Source organism: Notamacropus eugenii, chromosome 1, assembly GCF_028372415.1.
Source record: "Notamacropus eugenii isolate mMacEug1 chromosome 1, mMacEug1.pri_v2, whole genome shotgun sequence".
In the NCBI taxonomy this organism is placed as follows: Eukaryota; Metazoa; Chordata; class Mammalia; order Diprotodontia; family Macropodidae; genus Notamacropus; species Notamacropus eugenii.
Genome location: NC_092872.1, coordinates 118,290,611 through 118,307,383, shown reverse-complemented (window position 1 = coordinate 118,307,383; position 16,773 = coordinate 118,290,611). Strand labels below are relative to the sequence as shown.

The window sequence follows — 16,773 nt, the reverse complement described above, 5'->3', positions numbered from 1 at the left end:
TTCTCACATGTTACAACAGAACTGACAGTATTTGTATTATCAGCATTTAGCAGGGTACATAATAAGAACTTATTAAATACTTGTTATTTTTCTTATTATTTAGGTTATTTCCAGGACTGTGGTATGGAGGAACAGGAAGATAGTGTAATCACAACTGTACTAAAAATATCTTTGAACAGATAGCTTTTTTTTTACATAATGCCCTCAAAAAATATTCCCAACATTGGGATTACTGGGTCAATGAATAAGGTCACTTTTGTAATTTTTGCAATTTTCTGTCAGATTGCTTTCTAAATTTAAGATTCTAATTTCTGTCGTATTTGTAGCAAACATTTTCTCTAGCCTAGTTTCATCTTGATTATATTTTATTATAAATAATTTTATTAGTATTTAACCAAGTACATCTCCATTGTTCCCAGTAATGTTTTCTGTTTATTTAATGAATACAAATTTATCTATCCTCCAAAAGGTAGTATCATACTTTGGAGAAAAATACTAAATTTAGAATCAGAGGATCTGATTTCAAATACCACCTGTCACCTTATGTAATCTTAGCTGGTTTAATCCCTCTGAGCCTCAGTTTCTCATCTATAAAATGAATGAGTTGAACTAGCAGGTGTCTAAGGTTCCTTACATCTCTGAATCTATAAACTCTGGAAAATGAGATAAATATATTTTTCTTTCAGCTATTATGATTTGGTTTTTATTGTTTATATAAAATCTAGGTAGAATTTTTTTAGTATATAGTATGAGATGTGGATATATATATTTACTTTTAACCATACTGGTAACATATTACCAAATACATTTTTTATCACAACTACATAATATCAACTACAATAATTAATACTTTCCCTAATTTTTTAATTTTCCATAGGTCTCTCAAACACTAACCATCTGTACATAGTGGGATTAATCTAGAATAGTGATTATGTTCTATTGATCTATTTTGGTATGTTTTGCCCAATGCTAAGTAATTTTGTTGATAATTATTTTTGATGTGCTTCACAGTCTTAAGGTATATATATCCACCTTCATCAGTTTTGTTGCTTTTGTTTTGTTTTGAACATAGTTCTTGGTAATATTATTTGTTTTTCAATATAAATTTCATTGTGCTTAGCATTGAATTCAAATTGGGTAATCTGTGTGAAATCGTCTAATACTATGATATTTGGTACTACAGGCAAGTCACTTGACTTCTCTAAGTCTCAGTTTTCCTTTCTGTAAAATGAAAATAATACTTGTACTACCTGTTTCATGAGTTTTCTGCAGGAAAAATGATCTCTAAAGCTTAAAGCACTTTATAAATGTGTTTTTATTTTACTCAAGTCTACTCTGACCTTTGAATGTACCCTGTTTTTTCATTCTTCAGTATCTGGGATCATAATGTTGTCCCCTGTAGCCCTCATCCCCATTTCTTCTGTTTGCCTGTTCAGACCCTTCCTATTCCTTAAGATCCTTCTCAAGTGTTACATCCTCTTTGAGACCTCCTTTGATCTCCCTTGTCAGTATCCTCTCCCCTCAAACCTCATGTCCTGCTTTGTTTAGCAATACCATAATGCACTTATGTAGTATTGTGTCCTATAGCTGTCTGGATTTTCATCAGGGATCCGTGTTTCATCTAGACTTTGTAATTCCCTCAGTGTCTAATGGCATTCTGTACAGAATAAGTGTTTAATATCTGTTGAATTCAAGTTAATGGATAATACAGTCAGCAATTTCAATGTCCAAACTTTGGTCTCTCTCAAGGTCATTGACCCTGACAAAATGTGATGTCTGTGTAACATTCCATAATGACTATACTCATAATACATTTTGTCACTACAGGTCAGATATTTTTACACCCAATTCTAAGGGATGGTCTTCACTTTTAACCTACCGGGAGATCGTTGCTTTAGGATATAACTCAAAATGTATGGCTCATCAAGTGGACTTTGGCAATCCATTTATGAACTCAAATACTATTGTCTACATAGGATTGTAGATTTAGAGCCAAAAGGAACCTTAGAAGTCAAACATGTCATTGTACAGGTGAGAAAACTGAGACCCAGGGAAGTTAAGTGGCTTACCTTAGGTCACACAGCAAGTAAGTATCTGAAGTAGAATTTAATGATTCCCTTTTCTGATCCCTCAGTTAGAAATGACCATTCTTTCCTATAATTTCCCCCATAGCCTTGTGTAGAACTCACCTGACTGTCTACCTTTGTATTATATCCTATTTTCTTTATTAGATTATAAACTTCTAGAAGACTAGGGCTGTCTTATTCATCTTTTTTTAGCTTCCTGTTAAAGAATTCACAGAGAATTATCCTTTTCAGCAATAATATAGGTAGCTAGTCTAGACCAGAAGAGAGCTCCTGAGGCCTCCTGTGGTTAGGTGGAAAAGGTTGATGAATCCTTAGGGCTTTAGTTTCTGGAACCCTTGGGGGAGGGGGGAATGCTGTTGGCTAGTGACAGATGAGCAAAGAACAAGCATATAGCTGAGAATATCTGGTCTTATTTCAGAGAAAGAACAGTATCAATAATAATGCTAATAAAAAAAATTGCCTTACCTCTTGGGTTGTTGTGTCATGGACATGACATACCTACTTGCTTGAATATCACTTTCTGTTCTCTCTTGAATGACTTAGAGGATAAGCTGCTGAAACTGGAGCCTGGGAGTCCTGGGAGTCCTACCTCAGATACTTCCTAGTTGTGTGATCCTAGACAAATCATTTAACCTCTCTGTACTTCAGTTTCCTCATATATAAAGTGAGGGCAGTGGACTTGATGACTTCTCAATTGGGCCTTCAGGTTATAAATTTATCATCTTTTGACATCTCTACTGATTCAATGACATAGAAAGGACAACAGAGTCAAAAGGCAGAGCACCGAGTTTGTAGTCAAAGGACTCAAGTTTGTAGCCTGCTTCTGCCATTAACTAGATGGCCCTAGACAAGTAACTTATCCCCCTAGTTCTTCACTTTCTTAATCTATAAAATGAAGCAGTTGGATTAGATGATCTCTAGGGTCCGTTTCAGTTCCAAATCTTTAGTCCTGTGGTATTTTGATTGGAAGTGCATTAAATCTTGGTATAAAATTTTGATTTATATTGCTGTAAATTAATTTGGGAAGTATAGTTACTTTTACTTAAAAAAACCCTTTACATTAAAATAATATGGTTATTGTATAATATATCTATAGTCTAACATAGAAAAACATTGTCTAATAACATATAATTATATTCTAATAGTCTTAAGCTACTCTCTGAGCAAATATCAATATTCTTTTTATGATTTATGTCATCGTAGGTCATGGAACTCTGGTATTCAGAGAATTACAACTGAGGAACACCCATGGTGAGTGTGAGCAGATTGTGGGTTAGAAACAAAAATTATGACAGATAAATAGTATCAAAGAAATTTATGAATGAAAGAGAAAGAAGAGGAGGGTTCATCCCTTGACAGATGACTGAAGAGCACCCTGCATGCTCCATTAGTATCCTTGCACTGTTAAGAGAAAATATGGAGACAAGAGTCATAACATGTCAGGTTACTCCCTTAAATTAAACTTATGGGAAAATACGGACAAGAATTGCACAGTATATACAGGCACTGATTGATTCATCCCTGGTATTGCCAAGATCACAGATCCAACTGACTAGTCATTTATTCTTACTATTGGTCTGATCCATCTGAGATTCATTTAATTATGTAGATCATTATTTCTATGCCAGGCCTAGAGGCCTGTGGGCTACCCGAGTCTTCTTACCTCACCTCCGAGGTCTTCGGTTGGCCAAAACCGGATGCTCATATGAGAGAAAGGACGTTCCAGAGTTGAACAAGGGTTGAGCTTTATTTCAGGGTCTCGGTTACAAGTGCAGGGGGGTCTTCCTTAGGAGGAAGAGGGGGAGATTTCCTAAGGAGGCTAAGATCTTAAGGGATTGGAAGTAGAAGTACAAGCGGGGAGAGAGGGGGAGGGGAGAGAGCAAAGAAGAAAAGCGGAGCCTACTGTCCTCTTGGCTCCTCACATGCTAAGAGAGCTTTCAGGCTTCCTCAATCCTACTTAACCTTCAGCTGCATAGTTTGCATCTGAATACCGTGCTGTTAGGTAACTAGGTGTGCCCAGATCCGGGACAATCTCGAGGGCAGGGAGATCTCTCTCCCATCACGTTTCTCACGGGAAGAGGCGGAATTACTCGAGATAGCTCGGTTCACCTCGATTCCCTGCCGTTTCCTGGGGGGGTCTCGTGAGAGCTCTAAGATTTAGAAGCTCCCACCTTTACCCGCCCGAGACTGTCCACACGGAATTGAGCTTCCAATCCCAACATTTCTAGAATTCTTTATTTCTTGAATTCTAGTAGTTCAGTTATCCATATAAAAATCATGTGTACATGATCCTGAGGACCTACAGAAAATCCATGACTAGTGTTATAGAAATAGTGCAACAGTCCTATGATATTAAATAACTTTGTGAACTTTGGTTTTATCTTTAGGAATGCACAGCCTCCTTATTTTAATAGGCAACTTATTATTAGTTCATGGGCAACTGTGAAGACAGGAGTGACAACAGATGAAAGGAAGGATGAAAGAACACAGATGAGTTCATTACATATCAATAAAAGGAGAATGATAGCCAACAGAGACCATATCAATATAGCAAAAAAAAGAAAAAAAAACCAAAATGCAATAATTCTAGAGTCCATATCCTGGGGGATTTTTTAACTCTAGATCTCCTGTCTTGGAATGTGCCCTGATTGTGTGTCCTGTAGTACACTATGTCAGCTGTACCCAGACAACTTCACAATCTATCCTGGCCATCATTCTCCCAGCCTGCCACCATGCCTTTTGGACTAATGGAGCTCCAGAGTCCATGAACTAGGGGACTTGACCCTCTTAGTGCTAGAACACTGTAATGTTAATGTATTTTTACATAATAGGTTAATGTGTTTTTGCTTAAAGGAAGATCTTTCCCATCCATTAAGAGGTCCATGTGACCTGCTTAAATCACATGGAAGCCTGAGTCACATGAGTCTAAGTCACATGAAACAGGAAGGTGTAAAGCAGGAAGGGTGGAACAGGAAGAGGCAGAGATAGAGCAGAGCTGAGAGGAAGTTATTCAGAGACCAACCAGAGCTGGGAAAGGCAGCTGGCTAATGTGAGTGAGGGAGCTGGTTTGTGCGAAGCCTAACAGAGGGAAGGCTTGGTGATGGTGTTACCCTCTGCATTGTTATTTTGTATAGATTTATTTATTACTATGATGAATTTGGCTTTCTGGTATCTGAATAATTGTTTTGGTTCTGTCTTCCATGTGGAGAGTCTGTTGTATTTCATGATTCAGGACTGTGCCAGCATATTCATAGCTGCCATAGGTACTATGCATTGGTGCTACAAACTCCTACATCAATCAGATGTCCTGACTGGTAAATGTATTACATGGTCCACTCTGGATAATGAAAGGCAGTCATATTTCATACTGTAGCCCAATCATCCTCTCACTATTTACCTTACCTCTGTGTGTTTACTCTTTTCCCTTCTCCTGCTTTCCAGTTTCAAAACTGTAATCAAACTAATACTGTCATTACTCTACTGGAAGGGACATATTAACCAATTCACCTATGGCTCTACTCATCTCTCTGAGTTCTCAAAGCAAACCACTCTTCTCATGTCACGACTCCTTTATATGTGTTGTTTTCTCTTATTAGAATGTATGCTGGAACTTTCTTGGTTTTGTCAATAATAGTTTTTAAAGTACCTTCTATATGTCAGCACTGTGCTAAGTACTAAGGATTAAAAAAGGGCAATAGACAGCAACTATTCTCAAGGAACTCATAGTCTAATTACAGAGATATTGGGTAAGGTTCCTTGTAGAAGACAACATTTTAGTTGGGTCTTGAAGGAAGCCTTTCCTCCAGGGAAAAAGGTGGAAATGAGGTGGGACAGCATTCCAGGCATGGGGGACAACCAGAAAAAATGCCCATAGTGGAGAGATGGAGTGTCTTACTCCCAGAAGAGCAAGACCACTGTCACTTGATTGAAGAGTACATATGAGGATGAGTAACCTGGATGAAGATTTAGCAAAGAAGACTGAGAAGGTGCAGTCACATAGGTAGAAGGAGAACCAGGAAAGATGGTACACTAGAAATCTAGAGAGAAGATCATATCTAGTAAAGAAGAGTAATTGACAATGTCAGTGGCTGCAGAGAGGTCAAGAAGATTGACGACTGAGAAAAAGCCATTGACTTCAGGAACTAGAGGGTCACTGGAAACTTTAGTTTTAAAACTTTAGTAGTTTTGGTAGAATGAGGTCAGAACCCAATAATGTAGGTAGTAAAGAAAAGTGAAAAGAAAGGAAGGTATCTATTGTACAGAGCCTTCTTAAGGAGTTTTGTCACAAAGGGCAAAAGAGATGCAGGATGATAGTTGACTGTAATGGAAAAATCTAGTGAGGGTTTTTTGAGGTTGAGGGTGACATGAGCATGTTTGTAGGCTGGAGGAAAGAACCCAAATGACAGGAGAGATTGAAGATAAGAGAGAGTAGGGATGACAGGTAGATCTGTTGAAGTCAAGATGAAATGAAATCACTTATGTAGGTGGAGGGTTTTGTAAGGACACCTCTTCATGTGAAAAGGATGAAGGAAGAGATAGAGACAGAAGGCATCTGAGTGATATGGGATGAGAAAGAAGGGGAAAAAGTGAACCCACCATGACATGGCCTCAATTTTTCTTTTTTTTTAATGAAAAATTTGCTACTGAGAGGGGGAAGGGGAAAATAAAAGGCTTGAGGAGGGAAGAAAATGTTTGGAAGGGCCTCTGTGGAAAGTAGGATAGTGGACCAATGAGGGGAGTATAGGAAGGTTGTCTAGTATTGGTTTGTATTTATATCCTCAATCCTTAGCACAGAGTAAGAGCTTAAGAAATGCTTGCTTATTCATTATAGGTAAAGAAACACTAGCTCTGAGAGCTGTCCATAGTCATAGATAGCAAGCTTCAAACAATGGTTTCATACCCTAGTCACCTTTGTCCAAACCCAGTGCTCAATCATCTATTTCATGCTAATTCACTTAAATACTTCTGGAAAATTCAAATTTCCACCACTTATATGATACCCTTATGCAATGGTAATTTAAATGGGAAGATCTTTCCCATTCATTAATAGGCCCATGTGACCTGTTTAAATCACATGGAAGCCTAAGTCACATGTGGTAGGAGAAGCTTTCTGAATGGGTATCACAGGAAGGGGTGGAGCAAGAAGGGTGGAACAGGAAGAGTAGAGCTAAAGCAAAACTGAGAGGAAGTTAGTCAAAGAGCAATCAGAGATGGGAAAGGCAGCTGGATAGTGTGAGCGAGAGAGCTTGTGATTTGTTTAGTGGAGATGATTTGTAGGAAACCTAGCAGATGGAAGGCTTGGGGATGGTATTGCCCTCTGCATTGTTATTGTGCATAGATTTCTTTATTACTAAGATCGATTTGGCTTTCTGGTGTCTGAATAAATGTTTTTCTTCTGCCTTCTATATGGAGTCTGTTATACTTTGTGATTCAGAACTATGCCAGCATATTCTTAGTTGTCCTCAGTGCTGTGAATATTGCCTTGGCAATACACCTTAGTAGGAAGACTAGATAAGTTATATACACAAATACAAGAAAGATCTGGTTTTCTTCAGTTTGAGAATCTCCAAATGTAGCAAGTCTTTCTACCAACCATCTGTGGTTAAGTAGATAAATCCCCAAGCAGATACCTGAGGCACACAGAGGTTAAGTGACTTGTCTGGAGTCATATAGGTAATAAATGCTAAAGGCAGGATTTGAACAGAGGTCCTAAATGGCTCCAAAATAGTTTTGTTTTTTTTTTTATCCATTACCTTCATGCTACATATATTGATAAGCCCCACATATTTGCATAGACATACACAACTCAAGAAGAGAACATTGGCTTTTGCACTGCTTCTTACTCAAATTTCATCTGCCTGATTGTCTTAAGTCCCACCTTAATTTCAGTAAGGCTACTCACCTTTAAAGAAAATTCATTTTGCTTAGCAAATCTTCTCCCCCATTTATTATTACTTCCTTGAAGAAGACAGCCATTCACCTGCAAGGATGTGATAATCCCAAAGATTACATTTGAAATATAGTTTTCTATTCCCAAGTAATGCATTAAGCAGATCATTTCAACCAGTTAGCTATCCTAATTAGAGATAGATAACAAGAAATTTATTCAGGCAAAATGGTAAATACATTATTATCTTACAGAAGGGCCAAAAAGATTTAGTAAAGGAGGGAAGTGTCCTTCAGTATAAACATTTGGGCCTTTGTGACTAATCATCCAATTATTTGCTGAGGACTTCTCATGTAAATTCATTCTATGTGACTGCCTCCTCTTCCTCCTGGGAAGTAGCATAGGCCTCTGAGGCATTTGGTAATCATTTCAATTAGTTCATAATCCAATTTGGACACAATCACAGTATTATAGGCAAATTTCGGAAGTGTGAAGATTCACCTATAGTGTAATAGCTGGTTATCAAAGATATTATCATTTTTGTCCTTTTCAAAATGAAATTACAAAATTTGCCCTAAGGAGCCCAGGAAATAGTGCCAATATGCTGCATCTACTGGTAATTTAGAGGCAGGTCTGAATGAATTCTCTCAGTAAAACAAGGAGCTGAAACTATTCTTCTTCCCACTAGCTATCTCAGGGATTCTCATGTGAAACATTTGCTAACCTGCCTCTGCCATTTCTTTACAAACTGGGCTTATGCCTACAATGCCCTCCCTCCTCACTTGCCTGGTTTCCTTCAATGCTCAACTCAAATACTATTATCTATACAAGGCCTTTCCTGATGCCCTCAGCTATTAGTCCCTGTCCACTCCTTACGAATTCTCATCATTGTCATCGTTAGACTGAATCTCCCTATCTTGTCAAGACTGGAAGTACAAGGGTTACTCACAGGTCAATCTCTGTCCCACTTTGATCATCACAGGAGCTATGACTGATTCTATTTTCTAGTCTAACCAATTTGTCCTTCTTTAGGCAATCTGTTGCTCTCCTTCTCCCAGCCCCCTCCTAGGGACTCATGATATTGATTCTGAACTTCGTGTAGACATCATATTGGCTTTGCCCATTATAGTTTATAACTCCAATGCTTTTGTTTGTTTAGACCAGAGGAAATTTATTTCTTAGTATTTCTGAGGAAAGAGAAAAGGAGGGTTTTTAAAATGCTTCCCCAATTCTTTCCCATGGCCTCATATCAAATTGTGCACAGTGCAACTGGATGGTTGTAGAAGTCAGAAAATTTACTAATTCCCTATTCCCCACCAAATATCTGACATTTATTCCAGGAGCAATTGCTATAGATTATCTAGACTTTCCTGGGGTTTGAGCTCCCATGTTATCAGCCTTCTCAGTTCCACAGGTATGCTTTCCAGTCCTGCTGAGTTCGGGGCAGACATCCATCACAGAGCCGTAGGTTTACAAGTTACGTTGTGAGTAGCTTTACTTCTATTCTGAGATAAAAGGGTGTTCTGGAGCTAGTTCATATTGATTCATGAAAGCCAACTGTTCAATTATTTTCGGTGTGAGCATTTATACCTCAATATTGGCAAATGCTACAAATCAGGGCTTGATTTATTGTTTTATTGATTGTCTGGACTTAATAAAGTTATCATAACATGTTAATAATAATAGATTAAACTTAAAAGTGTGTTGTGTGTATACCCCCTTCAATAGAGCACAGCCAGGATGCCTGTGCCAGAGAACATCCAGGAATAATTCCACAGCCCTAAGTCTGAAGGGAATTCTTGATATCTTGAACTATTTGGACAATTTTGACAAGTGCATTCATTAGCTATGTCCCACAGCTTATCATTCCTGAAGTTCTGTACCACAGAATCTGCTTTGTCTTATTAGAGTACTTCAGACTCCTAGACAATTTCATTCATTAACAAGAAGAGTTCCCCTGTAGTTGCTTAATGTAGACTTCCCCCAATTCCACCTGGAATTCATTTGATAGGTTCCTGTTGTAAGGAGAGTAGCTTTTCTAATTATACCAGCTAGTGGTCTCTTCATATGCAATACCTTCATATAGAATCCAGAGTAAAAGTGCCATTTGGGATTTATCATGAAAGTGCTATCTCTCTTAGGCAATAGGACATGAAACGCTAGTCAAGTCTCTAAGTTATGTAAGACAACTATGGTTCTAGATTGATGATGATGATACTGATAAACATGTTGTCAAAGAGTCATTTTAAAAATCCTCAGTATAGTGTTTCCAAACATTTGCCTTGTTTCCTGGTTTTAGGTTTTGTGAAGAAATAATAATTTGGTCACAATGAGTGACCACTTTAAAGGAGAGTATAGTCAGTAATTATATGGCAGTAATAGTAAACCATCTGCATCAATCATTATGGATAAGTTGCAAACCAATATGCATTCTTATCAAATATCTTCTTTAAAAAGGAGAGGCTACACTGTCCACTGAAGTAGGAAATCACAGGTAAAGATACATAATACTAAGTACAGCTAGGTTTTCTGCATAGAATGTCTCATTCACAGATAAACCTTTCACAGTTCCTTCCAGGAAGGCATTCATCAAGAATTAATGTATAGTCTTTTATCCTGGAGCTGGTAGACACAGCTAAGACAGTCTCTTTGTTCTAGGGTGCCACACTTTCTTCTTTGGTCAAGCTGTATACTACTAGCACAGTCACCATATCATTTTCCTCAAACTTCATAGAGGCAAAAGTTCACTTATAGTGGAATATGTAAACTCAGTATTGAAGAACCTAGCTTTCAGTAGCCATTTAGAGGTTAATAGTAATCTGGTTACAAAAATCTTTCAGCAGTTTCCTTTCTGACTGCTTTGGAATCTACTTTAGCAGTAAGAAGCTTTCCCCAAGCCCTCTTAATTCCAGTGCCTTCCCTCTGTGAATTATTTCCTATTTATTCTGTATATAGTCTGCTTTGGATATATTTGTTTTCATGTTGTCTCCTCCACTAGTTTGTAAGTTCCTTGAGGGCAGAGATTATATTTTTCCTCTCTTTGTATCAGCAGCACTTAGTTCAGTGTGCATAGTGTGTGCCCAATAAATTCTTGGATTGATTGGATAAATTTCAGTTTATTCTAAAAATGTATATACTATAACAAGAACATATTCTCTCATTTAGTTATTTGAATAAAATCAACTAATATGATAAAAAAAACTTGTCATTTTGCTATTCTTTTTATCTTAAAGGTTAGCATTTTAATAGCAATTAAGTTTTGAATATACACACACATATGTGTATATATATATATATATATATATATATATATATATATATATATATATATATATATATATATATATATATATATGTATTTGTGTTATCACTACACCGCTTCCCGGATATGCCACCTCTTACCTTGCTCACCTATGTATTTGTGTGTGTTACTTTTCCCATTACAATGTAAGCTCCTTAAGGACAGGGACAGTCTCTTATATTTTCAGCATTTAGCACAGTGCCTGGCACATAGTTACCACTAAGTGAATACTTTATATGTCTAAGGACACTGCCATTTTTTTCCAGTCACCTAGAGTTACAACCTTGAAAGTCACTTTTCCTTTCCATACATATCTAAAGCTTGTAGCTTCAGCCTTCATAATATCTCTTAAATCCAGCCACTTTCCCACCCTGAAGAAACCTCTGCCCTGGGGCTCCCTGTGCTAACTGGTGGAAGCCTTTTTCCCTTCACTATTTCAGAAAAGCCCCAGTCAAGCTCCATTTCCCTCCAGACTCTCTGGTAATCTCTTCCATAGCTTTACCAGTCACTTTGTCCCTGTAAGGTACCATTTCCTTCACACCCTCCTTTTCTTATGATCAAATCAATCCTGCCATTATTCCTCAAAGTTGTGGGTTAATCTACTCTCCAGAGGCCCCACTTATCATCCCTTTAACTTTCTGTACCAAAGTGAATCTCCTGGGCTACCATGACTCGCCCCTTTGTGTATTATCTTTCCTATTAGAATACAAGTTCCTTCTGGGCAGGTATTGTCTTTGCCTTTTGTATTTGTATCTCTAGCAACTATTACAGTATTTGATACTTAGTAAACTCACAACAAATGTTTCATTTATTCATTCTATTCCTGTTCTTTACCCTCCTACAACTACCATCGTAGGTTAGATCATTACTATTTCTCACTTGAGTTAAAATCCTGCCACCCTTAATGTACGTACACGTATGATGTACATGTATTATGTGTAGGTATATGCATTACAGATGGCAGGATTTTAACTCAAGTGTTCCTGACCCCAAGCCTAGCAATATCCACTGCACAATCTAGCTGGTTACTTAGTGTATTTTTCCAACATAATATTGTCTATACTATCATATTAGGCACAAAAATATTGTTGGGTTTTTAGAGAAAAATTTTCAGTCCAAATTTTGTACTTCATCAACATTAATAGCCACAATTAATTAAGCTGTCTGATCCTACTCAAGCAAATAATTTTACTTATCCTTATCCTTAGTTTCTTTATCTTTGAAATGTGGATAATAATAATAACAATAATATTCCATAAAGTTGTTGCACAGATAAGTAAGGTTTTATATACATATATGTATGTATTTATACACATATCTATGTAAACATCATAGTTTATATATATGTACTCATATATTTATGTATATATACATAGATATCTGTATATATTTTTATGTGTGTATATATAAAGCTTGTTTTTGTTCATCCTTTGTTTTTGATGAAGACCAGTGATACCATGAGGTGATGTCTTGACTTGAGTATGAATTAGATTTAAGTGAGTGTAATGGTAAGGGAATTTGAAGATATTCCCCTCCCCTTAATGGGCCCATGTGACTTGCTTTGAGTTCTGACCCAGTCCACAGCTTGAGTTACGTGAAGTCCATAGTGAGAGTAATTTGCTGAACAGGTGGAACAGGAAGGGTAGAGCAGGAAGGGTAGAGAGAGGGATGTGGACTTTGGAGAGGGCAATAGAGCTGGGAAAGAAAGAAAGGCAGAGCTGAGGCCGAGCATCTAGCATGAGTGAAAGAGGGTAGAATTTTGCCTAGGGGAGTTTATTTGTGGGAAGGCATAGGAGGGAAGGCTTGGGGATAGAAGTGTTCCCTACCTTGGGAATGTGTGCAAACTTTATTGTGACCATGGTAGAACTGGCTTCCTGATATTTGAATAAATATCTTGTTTTTCTCTTTGAAGAAGAGAGTTTATGGTTTACGAATTTACCCTGGAAATATACATGCATATCTATAGCAGCTGCTGTGGGTATCATATTGGCATTGCAAATGGTGATGAGAATGTGATCGTGAAATATAAAACCTCTACTTGGAGACAGGAAGGTTCTAGGGAAGGAAAATGAGTATCCCAACATAGGAGGAATTACCTTATTCCTCCCTGGCAAGAGAATGAGCTAAAAGCAGAGGACTTTGTGAAAACTAGGAACCAAGGCTATATAGAGGTTTAGAGAGATGTTTGTAAGGAATACCAATAGAACCAGGGAGAGAAATGGTAGGGTATGTAGAAGAGGATGGGCATTGTTAATAAACTATTGTAGTATATGTAAAAGTAGAGACAAAATGCTAGAGGAAAATGTTCAGCTGAAAAAGAAGTTAGCTGATTTGCAAGAGAAGTTTTCTACACTCCAGTGTCTTTAATTTCCTTTAGAAGAGCAAGCTAAAAAGTATCAGATAGTAACAGAAAAGATAATTGCGAGAATGACTCAGGAAAAAAAAGAAATGGAAAGTTAACAACAGGAAAGTGAATGACCTGATTGGGGCCCAGACACTTGAGAGGAAGAAGCATAGCAGGAAAATGAAATACATTTAGATGAGGAGGCTTCTAGAAGTATGGATGCATGTCCAATAATATGAAGGAAGCAGGAGAACCCAGAGAACCAGGAAGTAACTGGGGATTTTACTCAGTAGGAAGTCACTGATATTTTAAGTCGATTCACCCAAGAAATGGGTGAATCATTAGTATCTTGGATGGTGAGAATCAGTGAGGAAGGAGACAGAGGAGTATGGATAGATAACATAGATTGTTCGAAATTCATAGGTATTAGTCAGAATCCTTTTGTCCAACAAGCTTTTAGGAATTACCATATTCAAGGAGGTAACAATGGAACTGATCTGTTAGATTTAGCTACTGAGGGATGAAGTAAGCAGTATCCTACAGACTTTCTGTGGTCTAGTGGAGATAGACCCTGATAATCCCTTAGAGACTATATGAGAAAGTTAAAGGAAGAGGTAGTGAAAACTGCAATAATGTTTAGAGACCTCAAGGCTTATCATAACACTCCCTTAACAGTTTCTCATAGGAATATAATAGTAAAATCTGTTCCTCCTGCTTATAAGCACCTAATTCTAACTCTAATTGGGGAAATAGGGCACCCTCTTTTGGCAGTTATGGATAAGATTTCACAGTTAGGTGACTTAGGGGAATGGGGAATTGATAAATTTCCTCAACAGAGAAGAGCAAATAGCCAGCAGATTCAAAGTCAGAATAGATTAACAAGGAAAGAATTGTTTACTGCTTTATTAAGAGCAGGGATAAATTTTGAAAGAACAGATGGTATTCCAACTAATGAACTAAATAAGATGTACCAAGAAAAGGGACTTAATATTAGATAGAATAGGGAAGTAAGAAGTACCCCTACAGATCCTCCTGAATCATTGTATCCAAGTTTCTCACACCTTCAGGGAGAATAGGAAACTGGTCAAGCCCCAGTCCAGTTTAAAGAAATACATAGGTGGAATTACAGGTGCCATATCAGTTTAACTGATTATAGTTTTAATATTTTTAACAATCTAGTTTTACTGCAAAAAAATAGATCAACTACTATTACTAGGGTATTAATAGATACTGGGGCAGAGACCTCTCTTATATAGGGAAACCCTGTAGTAAGGAATATATGAATTAATGCAGTTCCAGTGGATTCATGAATTCCAGAAGCTTGAATCACATGAAGCCCATGGTGAGAGGAGCTTGCTGAATGGGTGGAGCAGGAAGGATGGAGCAGGAAGAGAGAAGGATGTAGAGTTTGGAGAATGAGGTAGAGCTGAGGCAGAGCAGCTAGTGTGAGTGAGAGAGGGTGGAATTTTGCCTAGGGGAACTTGTTTGTGGGAAGACCTAAAGGAGAGAAGGCTTGTGGATGGCAGCATCCCTTTATTGGTAATGCATACAAACTTCACTGTGACCATTGTGGAATTGGCTTTCTGATATCTGAATAAATATCTTTGTTTTGTCTTTGAAGAAGAGAGTTTACATTTGTGAATTTATCCTGGATATATACATGCATATCTATAGCAGTTACTGAGGGTATCACATTGGTGTTACACTGAGGCAGAGTTGCACAAAGTTGTCAGCCTCACTCTGTATTCTGAGTCATCAAATTTCAGAGGAAAGACAAAAGCCAATATCCTGGGATGCAGTAGATGACCTTGGTGTCTTTGAAGTATGACCTTATTCTCTCCACAGCAGCTGCTTTGGCCACCTTGAAGCTGTTGGAACAAATTGTTCTCATCAGTCCATTACACAAAAGTAAGTCTTCACATATTTAAGGTAGACATCCTTAGCCTGTCTGCCAAGATGATTTTACTAGGGTATGGCCACTGCACATGCTACAGCTTCTTGGAGCCATAAGTGAGTGTTGGATAAGGCTACTCATACAAACTTTAATAGCTGTAAAAATGCTAACCAAAAATTCATTATCCCAAGCCCTGGAGCAAGGTAAAAATCACTTCTAGAATGTCTAATAAAAGCTGAAAAGGAGTTAAGATTAAGTCACAATTGTTCTGCCTGAAGGGTAAAAAGGACATCAGATATTAACCATGGAGTGAACCTCAGCCTAGACCTTATTCTAAATTGTCTGGTCATTCCCAGTATGGCCTTGGACTGTACTTCTGAAAAATCCCTCTGCACAGGTTTCATGCAATCTACAAAAATAAAAATGCCCGAAGTTTGTTTATAGCCTGAATATTCCATTTAACTTTTTACTTTCCTGAACCCGTCACCTGCTGTAAACATGTTTTACATTCAATCACAGAGGGACCTTCATAATACTTCACATGTTACAATGTCTTATTTCCCAGAGAAGTGGCCTGCAGGCAATTGCCTGAGGTTCTAAATTACCAGACTTGTATCAACCAACATCTCTTGATATGAACACAATCCCAAAAATAATGTACTTATTATGCTGGCTGAATATGGTTTTGGTTCCTAAGGAACAATTTTAAAAATTATCATTTAAATACATTATAGATAGCCTAATATTTTGCTTACATGCTAGTTGTTGAGAAATTTACTGCTTCTAAAATGTGATCTCAAACAGAATTTGTACCTTTTGCTGTACTATTTACCAAGTCTAAATTAACTCTCAGACAAACTCTGAGACTATCATTAAGCAGAGGAAGAGTACTGTCCTCCAGATAAAAGTCTGTAGCCCTCATCCGTAAGTCAGTCACAGCATTCAGATTAAAAAGGATCTAACCCCCTAATGTGACATGTGATGGGGCACTAATGATGCACCCCTAAAAGGTCCTGGCCTTTCTTATGTAGACCACATTTCTGGCATTCACCTGGGGCACCCTGCCCTTCCTAGTCAATCCATTCAATTGCCCTTTCATTGTAGCCCTCTTGTTGGTACCTGGCCCAACTCTAGATCTCCACTCCTTGATTCAATCTAGACCTCTTCTCTATTACCTCCAGGCCTTTACCTCCCATTCACCCCAGACTACTTGGCCACTCTTAGATCACATTCAGATCTTCCCACAGTCTTACTGTATAA

The 16,773-nt window shown here is 37.7% G+C and overlaps 1 long non-coding RNA gene across 2 annotated transcripts in view; it reads right to left on the bottom strand.

Moving 5' to 3' along the window:
- LOC140523886 (uncharacterized) overlaps positions 1–15,485 on the bottom strand; it is a 150,820-nt gene extending 135,335 nt beyond the window's left edge. For both annotated transcript variants that reach the window (XR_011973502.1, XR_011973504.1), the window contains exons 1-2: positions 15,427–15,485; positions 7,990–8,067 (exon numbers count right to left, since the gene is read on the bottom strand). This is a non-coding gene — a long non-coding RNA (uncharacterized lncRNA). The remainder of the gene's footprint in view (positions 1–7,989; positions 8,068–15,426) is intronic.
- Between the last annotated feature and the right edge of the window lie 1,288 nt (positions 15,486–16,773).